Source organism: Vombatus ursinus, unplaced genomic scaffold (genome assembly GCF_900497805.2).
Source record: "Vombatus ursinus unplaced genomic scaffold, bare-nosed wombat genome assembly UNPS02014779.1, whole genome shotgun sequence".
In the NCBI taxonomy this organism is placed as follows: Eukaryota; Metazoa; Chordata; class Mammalia; order Diprotodontia; family Vombatidae; genus Vombatus; species Vombatus ursinus.
Genome location: NW_020954557.1, coordinates 4753257 through 4768897, shown reverse-complemented (window position 1 = coordinate 4768897; position 15641 = coordinate 4753257).

Below are 15641 nucleotides of genomic sequence, written 5' to 3'. Positions count from 1 at the left end.
GAGAGAGAGAGAGAGAGAGAGAGAGAGAGAGAGAGAGAGAGAGAGAGCAGAAAAAAAAGGGAATATAATCTCCAGGTCATTTAAGTGAGTCCAAACATTTCAGAATAAATGTTGCAAGACAAAGAAAAATTAATCAACCTCTAGTAAGACACACAGAATCTTATGGATTCCTGAGAGAGCACAGAACCAGATCAGGTTGTTCCTGAATGCCTCAAGAAAGAAATAAGAATTGTGAAACTAGAATTTATATCCTCTACGTCATAAATAATTAGCAGAATAGAAAGACTGGAATCTATAGTGACAAATGTCACCAAAGAAACAAAAGAGAAAACAGATGATGGAAATGCAAATTCATAGAAATGAAAAACAATCTGGAAGCAGAGAAGCAATAAAGTAAAAATGTTAAAGGAAAACATAATTTCTATACAAGCAAAATATGTTGATCTTCAAGATAGGATGTGTAGGAACATTATAAGGATTCTAGGTCTCCCCAGAAAAACACATGTTTAAAAAATAGAAAACCTCAACGCAAGAAATAATTCAAGAAAATTGCCCAGGATTTCTGAAAACAAAAATCAAACTGCAAATCAAAAAACTCCACATATTGCCTACAAAAAATAATAAAAACAAAATACCCAACATTGCAAATTTCAAGATATGGAGTAGTTAAATTTAATAATTCCAATAACAAAAGACAAATTCTGCAAACAACCAGGGAAGGACCTTCAGATTGGAATAACACTGAACTATTTTACATTGGTAAAGAACTGCAGAAAAAAATGGAATGTCTTCCAAAAAGCAAAGGAGCTCAAAATGCAATCTCTGCCCTGCACTGGGCCTAATTATGAAAGAAAAGAGAAAGACAGAGAGAAAGAGAGAGAGAGAGAGAGAGAGAGAGAGAGAGAGAGAGATTTTCAATGAAAGAGATACCTTAAAAAGTAAACTAGATGTGAGCAGATTATTTTTATAGATATCTCAGAAATACAAAAGAAGTTCAAAAATATAGCAAACAAGGAAGGCACAAGTAACACAATAAATTACTCCAGAAAAAAAAAGGGATTAAAAAAAAACTAGGAAGTTATCTTTGGGGTTAAAGGCACCACTATTACCACCCAGTGGTAAGCATAGGCCAACTCTCACATGAAGTACAAATTAAAGAAATAGACTGAAAAATGAGCAAACAATAACAAAAGAACCTGAATATAAAAAGCTACCATCGTAAAAAGGAAGCACAAGACACAAGACACAATTTAAGAAGACAATGAAATGAAAACATCTAGAACAGGTCTGTATAACCTGAGGCCCACGGGCTGTAAGCAGCCCACAGGCCACTTATGGCACGTCAAAGGATTTTGGTCAGGCCACAAAAAATCTAGAGGAAAATATCTTCTACATTTTTCACAGACCACCCGAAATCCTTTGGCATGATTGTGGGCTGTTTATAGCCCACAGGCCACAAGTTATACAAGCCTGATCTAGAAGCAAAGCCTCAAAGAAAAAAAATCATCATTGGACACAAGCCCAACAGGAACTTCTAGAAGAACTAAAGAAAGAGATTTTTTAAAAGAGCAAAAAATCATTTTAAAAATAAAATAAGAACATTAGAGAAAATGGGGAAATAAATTAGAGTAATACAAGAAAATTATGAAAAGTGAATTAACAGCTTGGTAAAAATGGAAAAACAGATTAAAAAACTAATTGAATAATTCATTAAAAAATTAAAATTGGTCAAGTAGATGCTAATGACTCCATGAGACATCAAGAAACAATATAACAAAATCAAAAGAATAAAAATAAAATAGAAGAAAATATGAAACATCAGAAAAACAGTGACCAGGAAGATGGATCAAGGGAAGACAATTTAAGAATTATTGAACTTCCTGAAAACCATGATTAAAACACACATATACAACTCATATTTCAAGAAATTATAAAGGAAAACTGCCCAAATATCTTAAAACAAGAGGACAAAACAGAAATTGAATGAATCCACCAATGACCTCCTGAAACAGATTCCAAAATGTAAAGTCACAGGAATATTACAGCCAATTCCTGATCTCCCAGGTCAAGGAGAAAATACTGAAAGCACTTAGAATGAAGCAATTCAAATACCATGGAGACACAATTGGGATCACACAAGATTTAGTAGCTGACATGATAAAAAATGGTCATTTAATTAAATAAAGTATTTCCAGGCATTCCTGATGAAAAGATCAGAGCTGAATAGAAAATTTGACAATTAAACAGCAGATGTAGGAGCAGCATCAAAAGGTACATGAGTGATAAATTATAAGGAATTAAATAAGCTTCAGTAGTTTACATTCCCAAATGGGAAGATGATACATGTAACTCCTAAAAACTTTACCATCATTAGGTAAATCAGAAGAAATCTACTTAGACAGAGGGCATGGATTTAAGTCTATTTTGTTGGAATGGTCTCAAAAGAAAAGGGCAGACTAAGAAAAAAGGAGGCAATGGGAGAAGGAAGAAGGGAGAGGGAGAATGGGGAAAATTATGGGGAAAATGAGGAACAGAATGTATTATGCTCCAGGAGAAGTAAAAAGACAGGGATAGCAATCATAATCTCAGACGAAGCAAAACCAAAAATAGACCTAATTAAAAAGGATAAAGAGAGAAACTACATATTGTTACAATGAAGTTGTATCAATACTAAACAAATATGCACAAAACGGCATACCATCCAAATTCTTACAATAAAAGTTAAATGAGTTTAGGATGAAATAGTAAAACTATACCAATGGGGAACCTCAACTTTCCCCTCTCAGAAATAAATAAATCTAAACATAAAATAAATAAGAAAGAAGTCAAGGAGATGAATAGAATCTTAGAAAAGTTAGACATGAAAGACCTCTAGAGAAAACTGAATGGAAATAGAAAGGATTTTACTCTTTTCTCAGCTGTACATGGCACCTTCACAAAAAAATTGACCATATATTAGGGCATAAAACTGAACAAACAAATGCAGAAAAGCAGAAATATTAAATGCACCTTTTTAGACCATAATGTGATAAAAGTATATTTTAAAAAGAGACTTGAGGGACAGCTAGGTGGTGCAATGGATAAAGCTCTGGCCTTGGAGTCAAGACCTGAGTTCAAATCCAGCCTCAGACACTTGACACGTACTGTGTGACCTTGGGCAAGTCACTTAACCCTGATTGTCTCACCAAAAAAAAAAGTGGGGGAGATTTGAAAGCAGAGATTAAAAATTAAATGGAAACTAATTTAATTCTAAAAAATGAATGGAACAAACAACAAATCATTTTATTAAAGAAAATGAAAACAATGAGGCAATATGTCAAAATTTGTGGGACATAGTCAAAGCAATACTTAGGGAAAATTTTATATCTCTAAGTATTTACACCAGTAAAAGAGAAAATGAAAAGATGGACAAATTAGACATAAAACAATAAAATATATTAGAAAAAGAACAAATTAAAAATTCCCAATTAAACATCAAAATAGCAATTCTGAAAATTAAAGGAGAGGTTAGTAAAACTGAAAATAAAAAAAAATTGAACTAATAAATAACTTAGGAGTTGGTTTTATTAAAAAGTATATTAAACATAGGTTATTATGATTTTAAAAAAGAAAGAAAACCAAATCACTAATATCAAAAATGAAAAGGGTGAATGCACAACCAATGAAGACAAAATTAAAACAAATATCAGGAACTATTTTGCACAACTGTATGCCTATAAAACTGACAATCTAAATGAAATGGATCAATATTTAAAAAATATAAATTGCCTAGTTCAACCTAGGAGGAAATAGAATATTTAAATAGCTCTATCTTAAAAAAGAAAATTGAACATTCCATAAATGAGCTCTCTGAGAAAAAATCCTCAGAACCAGTTGATTTAAAAGTGAATTCTATTAAATACCTAAGGAACAATTAATTCCAATGCTATATAAGCTATTTTTAAAAGTAAGAAAAGAAAACATTGAAACATTTTTAAAATTTTGTTTATTTTTCTTCATTTTTAATTTTCTTTATTTTTTATGGAATAAAGCAAGTATTTTCATAACAGAATACTAAAAAAAGATTGCACATAAAACTGCATATCTATTATGTATAACTTGTTATTCCCTTCAAATATATATTAAAGTTATCATGTAAACTTCTTTTTTTCCTTCCCCCACCTTAGATATGGCTACCATTAGACACACATACACACATACACATATGTGTGTATGAACATGTAACATCATTCTATACATGCTTCTATTTATCCAGTTCTTTCTCTGGATGCAGATAGAGTCTTCCTTCATATTTCATATGTACTTTGTAGTTAATTTGGGTATTTATAATAGTCAAAATGTTCTATTTGCTCAAAGTCATTCTTAAAGTAATATTGTTCTTACTGCATACAATTTTCTTGGTTCTGTTCATTTCATTCTTCATTATTTTGTGCAAGCCTGTCCATGATTTTCTAATATCATCAAGCTCATTATTTCTTATAGCACAGTAGTATTCCATCACAATCATATACCACCATTTCAGTCATTCCCCAATTGAAGGACATTTCTACAATTTCCTGCTGATTTCTTGAGTTCCTCTTAAATCTTTAGATTCATCTCCTTTTTTGTGTCTTGATAACTCCTCTTTCTTTTATTCCTCCTTTATTTTCAATATCTTTTCTTTTAAACAATAGCATATGAATATATGTCTTGATTTAATTGGTCTTTTTAAAATTAATTTTACTTATCTACCTTTCACATGTTTCTGTTGTTTGCAAGTAAAACATTCTTCTTTCAATTTTATTCTTTTTTTCAAGGAGGGGGAGGGAGAAGTGTCTTCTTTATTGAAAGTCCCTCTTTTTAATACTGATGATTAAGCTCAGCTGGCAGTACATGTCATTTCATATTGCTTCAGCTTCTTTGTTCTTGGAACATAATGTTCCATTCTTTCCAATAATTTCTTATGCCTGCTGAATAATACTACATTATTTAAATCGCATTTCCATCACATTTGATGATATTTCTCCTGACTAATTAAAATTTTTGTCATTTACTATTGAAATTAGGAAATTTAATCATTATATGATGAAGTTTCCAACATAATTCCTCACCCCAATCCTTTAGTAGTCTCTGTGGGAACCAATGTATCAATGATTTGTTGTTTATATGTAGAATTTCTGAGCAGCTTTCTCTTATTATTTCATGTTTGGATTTCTCTCTCGGCCTTCTAGAAATCTCAAGACCCTAAAATTTCTCTGCACATATTGTCTTCAAGGTCAATTATTTTGGCTTGTATAGCATGCATGCTGTTTTATGCTAACTTTTATTTTTCTCAAATTTTTTTCCACTTCTGTATTTTTATGTTTAAGAGATGTAATTTTCTCTTTCAAAAATACTAGTTAGGGGGAAGCTAGGTGGAGCAGTGGATAGAGCACCGGTCCTGAAATCAGGAGGACCTGAGTTCAAATCTGGTCTCAGACATATAACACTCACTATCTGTATGACTCTGGGCAAGTCATTTAACCCCAACTGCCTTACCAAAAAAAAAAAATACGAAATATTTTCTATCTTTTGTATTCACTTCCCATTATTGCTATTTCACCGTTATGTCTTTTTCCCATCCCACCCCCATAGAAAATCAACAAGTTAAAACAAAAAGAAAACAAAAAGAAGTTTACCAAAACTAAACAACATATCAACTGAGTCCAATTATATATGCAATATCCTGCATCCTACCTCTACAAGAAAGAGATGAAAGTGTTTTCTTTATATCACTTTGGGGCCAAGCTTGTTCATTAAAGTTTTCATTTTCCCCCTAGAGATTCTAGTCCTTTTGAAAAATGATTACATCTTCTAAGTAATAGAATCTGCTTCTTTTAAAAATTGTGCATTGAGATTTATGATTTCTGCCCTATTTTTATTCCTAATATCTTATTTAACAAGTTTTTCTTTCCTTATTTCTACCTTCCTTTCTTTCCTTCTTTCTATATTCCAGAGTTTCTTTTCTGTATTTTTTGGCTTCCTTTTCCTTCTAATACTTGTGCATTATGCTTTTATTCCTCTGAGCCTTTTTTCTTCTGGAGACAATATGTGTATTCCTTCAGTTGGAACTTTGTTTTCTATGTTCAGAAACTCAGAAGTTTTTGCATTATGATGTTCAGGGTTTTTGACTTGTCATGTTCTGAGAAACTTAGAATCCTAAGTTGTCTCTATGCACCCTGTCTTTGAAATCAATGTTTTGCTGGAATAGATAGGATGTTTTCTATTAACTTTTTTTTGTTTGTTTTCTTATTTTTAATTATCCTTCACTTCATGCATGTATTTGCATTCCCAATCATTTGTCCTCTCTTGTTTTCTTTGGTAAGATTTGCCACTGCAGATTCATGGTTGTTGTTGTTGTTTTCTATTCTAAGAATTATTTGTACTGTGCAGGTCAAAAATTCTGTTCTCACAATTCTCATTTCTCTTTTAAACCATTAAAGAACAGTATGTTGTAATTCCATGCTCTCCTAAAAATCCACAGGCCCCTCTGCCTCATCAACTTTGAAAAGTTTTTCTTTGTTTTTCAGTATTTATTCATAGATATTTGATTTTTTAAATAGACCTGAATATTGTATTTCTTTCTGCTGTTAATACTTTTTCTTGTGGCTTATTGGCTTATTCTCAAGTTCTTCGAGTTTTCTTCTTCCTGAGATCTTTTGTAATTTGAATTTGTTTTTCCAGTTACTACTCCCTAATGCTCACTTTCTGACTCTTTTTCCTCTGATATTTTCCCTAGAGGCTAGATCTCAAAGCATCTCAGTCTTCTCCCCTGCTGGACAATTTATGATTCATTTGTCTAGTTTTTTGCCCCAGGTGACTTTTAGAAGAATAGAACTGGCAGCAGATGGACATTGGGCTTTCTTCTTCAGGTTTAGTGGAGTGAACCCACTCACAATCACTCCACCCACCCCACCCCCACACATACACATGCAGAGAGAGAGTGAGAGAGAGATAGAGAAAGTATCCTGTTCTTTTCCCTCTCTGTTCCTCAGTTCTCTGGCCTGATGGTACAGAATATTGCCATACTATTTCTACTGGTGCCTAGGCAAATTTTTGCCCTTTGGAATTTGATTCTCTATAACATTGGATGGAATTGGGCATCAGGACATAGGGTTGAGAACCATTGCAAGCCAGACATGTATCCTGCCCCATTCCCTCTGTTCCATCATTCTGCAGAACTCGTAACACAGAATGCTGTTATGTTGCTAGTTGTTGTAGCCTCAGGATATTTCTGCAGTGTGAAGTTTGGACCTCTGTGTCACTGGAAAGAGATGGAATCAGGGTGTGGAGTTACATTTTGTGGAAAACCCTCGGGTCCAGTCAGCTAGTGCAGCCTTGCTACTGGAGCATAATGGGCAGTGGGGAAGGTGGGAGCTGAGTGAGCATGAATTAGGCATTAGTTCAAGGAGTTTTTAAACCTTCTTTTGGGTTCTTGGTGCCCTAAGTCATTGAAACAATTGAAGTTGATGCCTTTGGCACAGATTATCTGTCTTGGAAAGGTCTGAGAGGTTATGAGGATCAGAGAAAATGTCTAGTCCTCCATCTTGTTGGTCATATGACCTGGTCCTCTGAGCTTTTATTCATTCTCTCTTCCATCTTTTTGAGGCTTTTTGTTGGCTTATTTCTTTGTGAATTAGGCTTCTCTTTCTCATCCTTTTGGTCTTTCAGCCTTTCTATGGTATTCCCAGTGTTTTTTTCTCTTATTTCCCTCCTCACTAATTGACCCCTACTTCATACATTGCCCCTCAAATCTGCCAAATTGGCTGTTCTCAGCCTGCTCATTTTGGGGGTTGTGAGAGTCAGATGCCAGTCTAGAGTTTCCAGGCCCCATGATTTTCAGTCTCCTTTACTTCAAACATAGAAACTTTTCCCCCTCTAGTTGCGTCTTATGAGTACTGTGTTGTCCTTCAACTGATTTTCCTTTTCATCCCATTGCTGAACAGAATCAAGGACTGCCACCTCTTGTGATATTAGAGAAGGGTTTAGAATGAATCCCTTCTGTGGCAGTGGAGGACACAGTAGAGATTCCCACACTCAAACCCGAAAGCACAAACCCAACAGGCGCTTTTGTACATTGCCTACCATATGAGATGGGTTTGTGAGGAGGGTTGGATGAGGACACTGAAAGGGAGCTCTAAGTGTTTAAGTCCTCCAATGTTATTGCATGGGGATTTACCTTGGGCTGTGTTTCTGTCCTCAGCTTTAGTTACACTAAAATTTGTGCATGATTTTTTAATTTTTTTGTTCGCAGATTAAAGAAACTTCTCCATCTTGCTGGTTTCATGCTTGGATACAAATTGAAACAGATTAACAAATACAAAATAATTCAAAGAGGGAGAGACCTCTAACAACTGAAGCCTTCCTAAAGGAGGGGGCAACCTGAGTTATACTTTGGAAAAATCTAAGGATTCTAGATGGTAGAAGCAAGAAGGGAAAGCACTCCAGGCATATGGGACATCTTATGTGACAGCATGGAGGCAGAAGAAAGAGAGTCATGTACTGAGAATATTAGACAGGCAACTTGACTGAAATATAAAGAACAGGAGGAGCTGTGATGTGAAATCAGCCTAAAAAGGTAAGTCAACAATTCCACCACGTATTTGTTCATCTGTTCTCCAAAGTGACAATCTAAGCAGTATGACTTCCTCCCAATAAAGTGCTATGCACATAACCAACATTCAATAATTACTTATAAAAATGAATAAATGAATAAAAAACATGAAAATGCCATCCTGCCTGGAAGGCAAAATTATGTAGAAAGATCGCTTCACATAAAGACACTGAAAAATTGTCCTCTGATTTATGCACCAAATTCATTTTTCCTATTTAACAATGCAACTTTCTATTGTTCCAAAAGGAAATAAGCTTATTTCACATGACAAATGGCTACCCGGTCTCAGATAGCTTGACTTTTTCTTCTTGTCCGCCTACCACATTTTCATGCAGCATCCATCTTCTAAAAAGTTCTGGGTAATTCTATTTGTTGATTTAGAGATCTTGCTCCTCAATGTAAAATGACCTTTCTTCCCTTACACGCTTAGATCTCAGCCAAATACTTAATACACCGGACCACTGCATCTTCCTGGGCCTGTAAAGGTCCCAGTTAGAACCTGTAGCATTATGATTCAGGTCAGTTCCCTTCTCATTTTCAATTATACTTAGTCTCTTCACAGGAAGTTTGAAATCTACTTTCTCCTTGCTTTAAAAAAAAAAAATCGGACATGCCCTGAGGGCCTAAACTCGTTATAATCCTCCTTCTAGTTTGCATGCTGTCTTTGGAAAAGTAAGTTGTTAATCCAGTTTCTAAACTGATGATATGCAGCTCAACTTTTTTGCAGTCACTTCTAGCAGAATTTGTGTCCCATAATTCTTTTCTGTTTAAATTATGGTCAGCTGGTTTAGTAGTAGAATATCACTGCCCTATGGCATGCTCTTACTTTTCAAATAATTGATACTGAACTTATTCTTAAATGCTAAATAATCAATGTATCAGTTTTACCAAAGGTCTTTAAAAGGAACTTCTTTATTAAAATCCAAAGAGATCTTAATTTCAGCTGCTGGTGATTGTTGGCTGAGGTTTGTTCTATGATAGCAATCGTTTTTAAAGGAAAGTAATGGTAGTGGTGGTGATGCCCCCATGACTTCCTTGGGTTAGGTAATTCCTGGTGGGAAAAAAAAAAACAACTCATTTTACTAGGAGATGTCAACAACTGTTATATGTCTTTGAGTTAGTCTGAGGGTGCTAAGAGGTACATGACTTTCCTAGGGTCACACGGGCCATTTACCAGAAGAAGGACTTAGAGATGATTCTTCCTGACATGATGTGGTGTATCTATGAATATGCACTTCGTCTCTACCATAGTGTCTATCCACTCCAGGATGGCTCATGCTCACAATTTTCCATCAAACTGATTTATGTACTCACATATATGTCTACATAAATATAATGTGTATATTTACATATTTATATATGTTTATGCATATTATGTATTATATATGTTTTAGAAAGATCAGTTTGTCTGTCTAATATCTATGGCTAAATAGATATTATATGTTAAACATTTACATAATTGTCTTCAATTATGGTGGAAAGAAAGTTTGTTGTATTTGGAATTAGAAGGCCTAGATCCTAACCATGTGGCTGCTACTTACTTAATACCTAAGTGAATTTATATCTGATCTGTAAAATGAGTGGGTTGGACTAGATGACCTCCAAACTCCCCTTTGGCCCTCAGCCTATAATCCCATCATATTAATTCAATTCAATAAATATTTATTAAGCTACATCAACGAAGCACAGAGAAGTTGTGTGGCTACAGGACAAAGTGTTAAGCATGGAGTCAGGAAGAAGAGGGCTCAAAACTCATCTCTAAGACATACTAACTTTGTGATCTTAAACAGGTCACAACTCCTCAGTACTTCAGATAACTCCCTAAGGTTTATCTACTAAATCATAAATGGGTTGCAATTTGCTTCAGTGGGCAAAGATTTCATAGCAAAAGTTTCATAAACTGATGAAATCATAGCTCCTTCAAGTGTAAATGAATACATACACAAGAGATTATTCTAAGTGCCAGGGACAAAATCCAACAAGTTAACAAGCATTTATTAATCACTTACTATGTGCTAGGCACTGTTAAGCATTGGACAACAAAGATAAGATTAAGTGAAGACTAACACTAATAGTAGCTTTGGTTTACAAAGCGCTTTCCATTTTTACCTCATTTGATCTTCACAAAAACTCTGTGAGATAGGTGCTATTATTACTAATGATGGATCTCAGACCCTGAGAGAGGTTAAGTGACTTGCCAAGGGTCCTACAGCTAATAAATGTTTAAGGCTGGATTTCGAGCTAGGTCTTCCCTCCATGTCCATCACTCTATTCACTGTGTCACCAGATGATGTATAAATCCCTTTCAAAATGTTTAAGTGCCATATTGTTATTATCATTTAGTATTATTGTTATTTAATAAACAAACCCTAATCTCAAGGAACTTAAAATCTAATATGAAAGGAAATAAAAAGGAGAGAAATTGTTCCAGTCCAGACTATTAATAATGCAACAGAAATACAATTGCATTACACTCAAAAACAGTATTCTCTTGTCTTATATATTCCTTTCTGAAATATGCACATTCACTTCCCCTTGAACCCTCTCATAAGGAAGAAAGATTACGGCATCTCTTTTCAGGCTTACCCCATCCAAATCCCCTAGTCAGTGGAAGAGAAAATTTTTACTGAGATTAAATATGAAATAAATCTATAAAGCCATCCCTATAGCTCCACCAGAAATAAAAGCGCTATTCACCTTCCTCAGACACCTAAACAAGGCTCCTATTCACATCCTACTACCTCAATTCATTTTGTCAATGATTCAGAAACCACAACCCATATGTTTTTCCACTTCATTGGACTTGCTGTAGACTTAGTAAGTAGGTCATTAATGCATTTATTATTAATAATGAGAAGAATTACACTGAAATCTAGTGATGATACATATTAAAATGTTGCACATATATGTTTTATATCTTATTTTTTTCCTCCTGTTTGAAGAAAATGCTGAATCAATACACATACTTATATGCGTAAGGTCAACTATATTTGGTAGGACCACTGGACATAACCCTTTTGAAATATAAATGATGCAGAGACAAAATTCAACATATTGTATGAATATGGACTTTTGCTCCACTCTAGTCCTCACCCCGCAATTTCTCTGACACTGTAAACAATATCCCTGTTATATATCCGTGTCTCAGCTGCACATCACACCTAGGAGTAGAACATTGAGCTGTCCTCTTAAATATTATGACATGGAGAAAATCACATTGTGCTTTAACCTATCAACAAAGGAGCAAAGCAATTACAGAGCTAAACAGAGTCCAGGAAGACCCAATAAAGAAAAATCCAAGAAAATTTGGTGAAAATTCTTAAGGGGCCTTCCAATGTTTAATTTAGGCCTGAAGCATGATTAATATTCTGATTCTAATTCAAAAGACTGAACCACAAAGGTACATCTTTTGGGTATTTTTAATAAGCATAGTACAACACTCTGTGAATTAACAGCTGGTCTGACTGGTATTTTACTTCTCTTTGCTTACTCAAGTAAAGCAGTTAATATTAGTATAATCATCAAACTAACATTAGTCCGGCAGAGGGACAGATTTTTTTTTTGTATTGTGATGTGGAATACAAATTTTTACAACTAGAGTTTTTAAAAACGAATCCCTCAGTGCATTTTTTATTGGTTTAGATTTAATACACAGTAGAAATGCTTATTTTAAAAAATAAAAAAGTGCTACATAATAAAAGGAAAGTGGTTAACTTGTGCATCTTAATAGTTGAAAGGCATAAACAAAATTTCATTAATGGATTAATAATTAGGAAAAATAATATCTTATGAGTGTGAAGTATTTAGAAAAAAATTTATTTTCTTTCAGATGAGAGGAAGTGATGAGTGCCATATAATTTACTCATGCTACAAGCAAAAATATCTGATAATACTCCCAAAAAACATTACACACAAAATTATCTAAATATTTAAATTTCACTTGCTTCCATATCAACAGAAAAAGCTTATATCATCTTGTTCAATGAGAGGCATTTGTATCACTCCAAACTGTTTAGTTATTGGAATTCTTGAAAAAGAGGAATTCTATTACTTTTATTTTTTATTTTTATATTAATTTTTTATTATTTTATTCTGAATTTAAAAAAACAAGCATAACACCTTTTTTATGCATATCTCATTTTATCTCAGATTATATATTCTTTTTCAAAAAATAAACTCTGAAAGGTAACATTTTAGTTTTCAGTGTGAAAATTTTAGAACACTTTAATTCCTTTCACTAGAGATTCTTGGGGAAAACTTGTTTATAAAACAAAATTGACAAAATCATTTTCTACTAAAGATTTTTAGAAATATGTTCAATTTGAATAATGACTGAAAAAGAAACCACCAAGAACATAATTAATAATCATGTGTTTGATGACCATTGATAGTAAAATAAGATCACTCTCTAACCTACTTAATGACCAGTATTGTATTTACATGCTTCATATCCTTCCTTTATCTACAAAATATAAAGGATGTTAAATGTGTTTAGTTTTTAATTTTTGCAAATATAATAAAGTTAAGTGTTCTCCTAAAAGACAATTTGCTACTGGGAAAAGAAAGCTTCACTAAATTATTCTCAGTTAAATATCAGAAGCTACCAAAATTTTGGCTGAGACAATAAATATATATGTAGAAGCAGAGAATATTACTCTTAAAACTATGACCCTTTAAAGAGTAAAAATGTTCATGGATGCTATTTGGTTGGTAATTCTGATGTGTAAGTGATAATACAGATACTTTAATTATGACAGCCTTATAACAATTTAAAATGTAACCCTCATAAGCACACTATAGTATAATATGCAGCATTTTAATTAATGAATTAAGACTACAAAATATAACAGAAAACAATGTATAGTTAGGAAATTTTGTAATATTTTCAAGATTTATTGAATCACTAAGTCATTAACTTTCAACACTATGTGTATACATGTAAATATATGCATATATATGTGTGTATAAACATGCATATGGAGAATTAATATAGCCTCATATTCATCATAAGCCTAATGAACACCTATCCATTATCTTTTAAAGGTTATTTATTAGTTTGTTTTTAAATGAAAGAAGCCAAGCCAAACACACATTTCTCTCTCTCTCTCTCTCACACACACACACACACACACACACACACACTCACACACACATCACACATCACACACATCACACACATTGTGGTCACATAGCTCTTTGGTTCTCCAGTACAAACCCTAAGTTATCTTTTTGAAAAACCATTCAGCTTCAGGACCACAAAGAAATGGATATGACAGGTTGACTGAATAGGGGAATTAAATACATTACCAGGTACTATTTGTAACCATTTTAATTATGTCAATTTATGTATAATGTGATTGACTATTTAGTACCCTCAAACAAAATTCAACTATATTTAAATACATTCAGAAAATGAAGTTACTGCTGAATGACAGGAGTTTAGCATACTGGAAGTTGTTATAACATGGAGGAGTTAGGCCACAACAAGGCCGTTAGCATAAGCCAATAAGGTACTTTCTTCAGAGAGATAATCTAAGGTGCAGCTAGATTTTTCAGGTAAGCAATGATCCAATTGGAAAGGGGGAAGTCTCCTACTCCTCTTACAACTTTTTGGCTTCCCAGACCTGACTGAATCCTTAGTTCCCATGCAGGATACCTCCATTTAGGGCCAGTGACAGCATCTTCTCTAGATATTGCACCTAATGTATATCCTTGTGCTACTGCTTAAAGATTATATCCTTTCTCTGCCAGTAAAGCAATTGCTTATTTCATGCCTAGGCTCCACAATGTTTGATTATGCCATGTTTGATCCCCACCTGTAACAGAAAGGAAGAAAAGAAAGAGATGTTGAGGAAATAAGGCTGTGTCAGCAAAAAAACAAAAGGTGGATTAAATACTTCCCTCCCCTTCACTATCTTCAATAGACAATTAACAAATGTTTCCCTCTGTATTAACTACCATCTGTCAAAAAGAAGTTAAAGCCTATACACTCTAGGTGCATAGGCTATGAAAGGAAGACATGATTGTGAGGATACATTCCATGGTGGGGGAGGGCAGGCAGGAATGGAAAATGACTGGGATCAAAGCCATTTGTAGAGGGGCTGACTTCTGCAAGAAGCTCCTGGAGCATGTACATAGTAACAGCAATATTGTAATGTTGATCAACTGTGACAGACTTAGGTACTCAGATCAATATAATGATTCAAGAAAATTCCAAAGGACTCATGATGAAAAATACTATCTATCTACAGAGAAAGAACTGATGAACTCTGGCCACAAACTGAAGTATAGTTATCTCACTATTTTTCTTGCTTTTTTGCACAATATGGCTAATACGAAAATATGTTTTGCATGATTTCACATATTAATTGATATCATATTGCTTGCTTGCCTTCTCAGTGGGTGAGAGAGGGGAAAGAGGGAGGGAGCAAATTTGGATCTCAATTTTTCAATAATAAAAATAAATAAATAATTTTTGAAAAATTAAAAAAAAAAGTTCCCTGTACTGTGGTACAGGAGGAGAGAATACTGGTGTGATATCAAAAAGTTTTGAAATATAAAATATCTAAGAAGAAGGAGTTCAAGGTGAAAGTCTCTATTTTCTCAGTAAAGATGTGAGAAGGTCTCCTACTGAGTATGAAGAGAAAAAGGTACCCAGGAAGTTTTGAAGAAAAGAGAAGATTTGGTCCCACATTACAGAGCAGGCAACAGAAAATCAGTTATGTGGCAGTATAAAGATTGCTTTGCTGCTCAATTGAGGGCTAAATCGAGATCTGAAGATATATATTATTAGAATACACAGTCTTAATGGTTGTAAATAAGAGCCTTTTAGCAGTACAGTAGTAGAAGTTAAGGAAGCAGAAGATGAGAGTAATATAGGATTGATATTTGGCAATGTAGAAGTCAGGATGCGACAAATGCACACAGGATTCAAGAGCAGTAGACAATGTAACAGTGAATTGGTTAACTGGAGAGTTGAAATTGGGGAGGTAGGGAAGTGAAGTCAGAG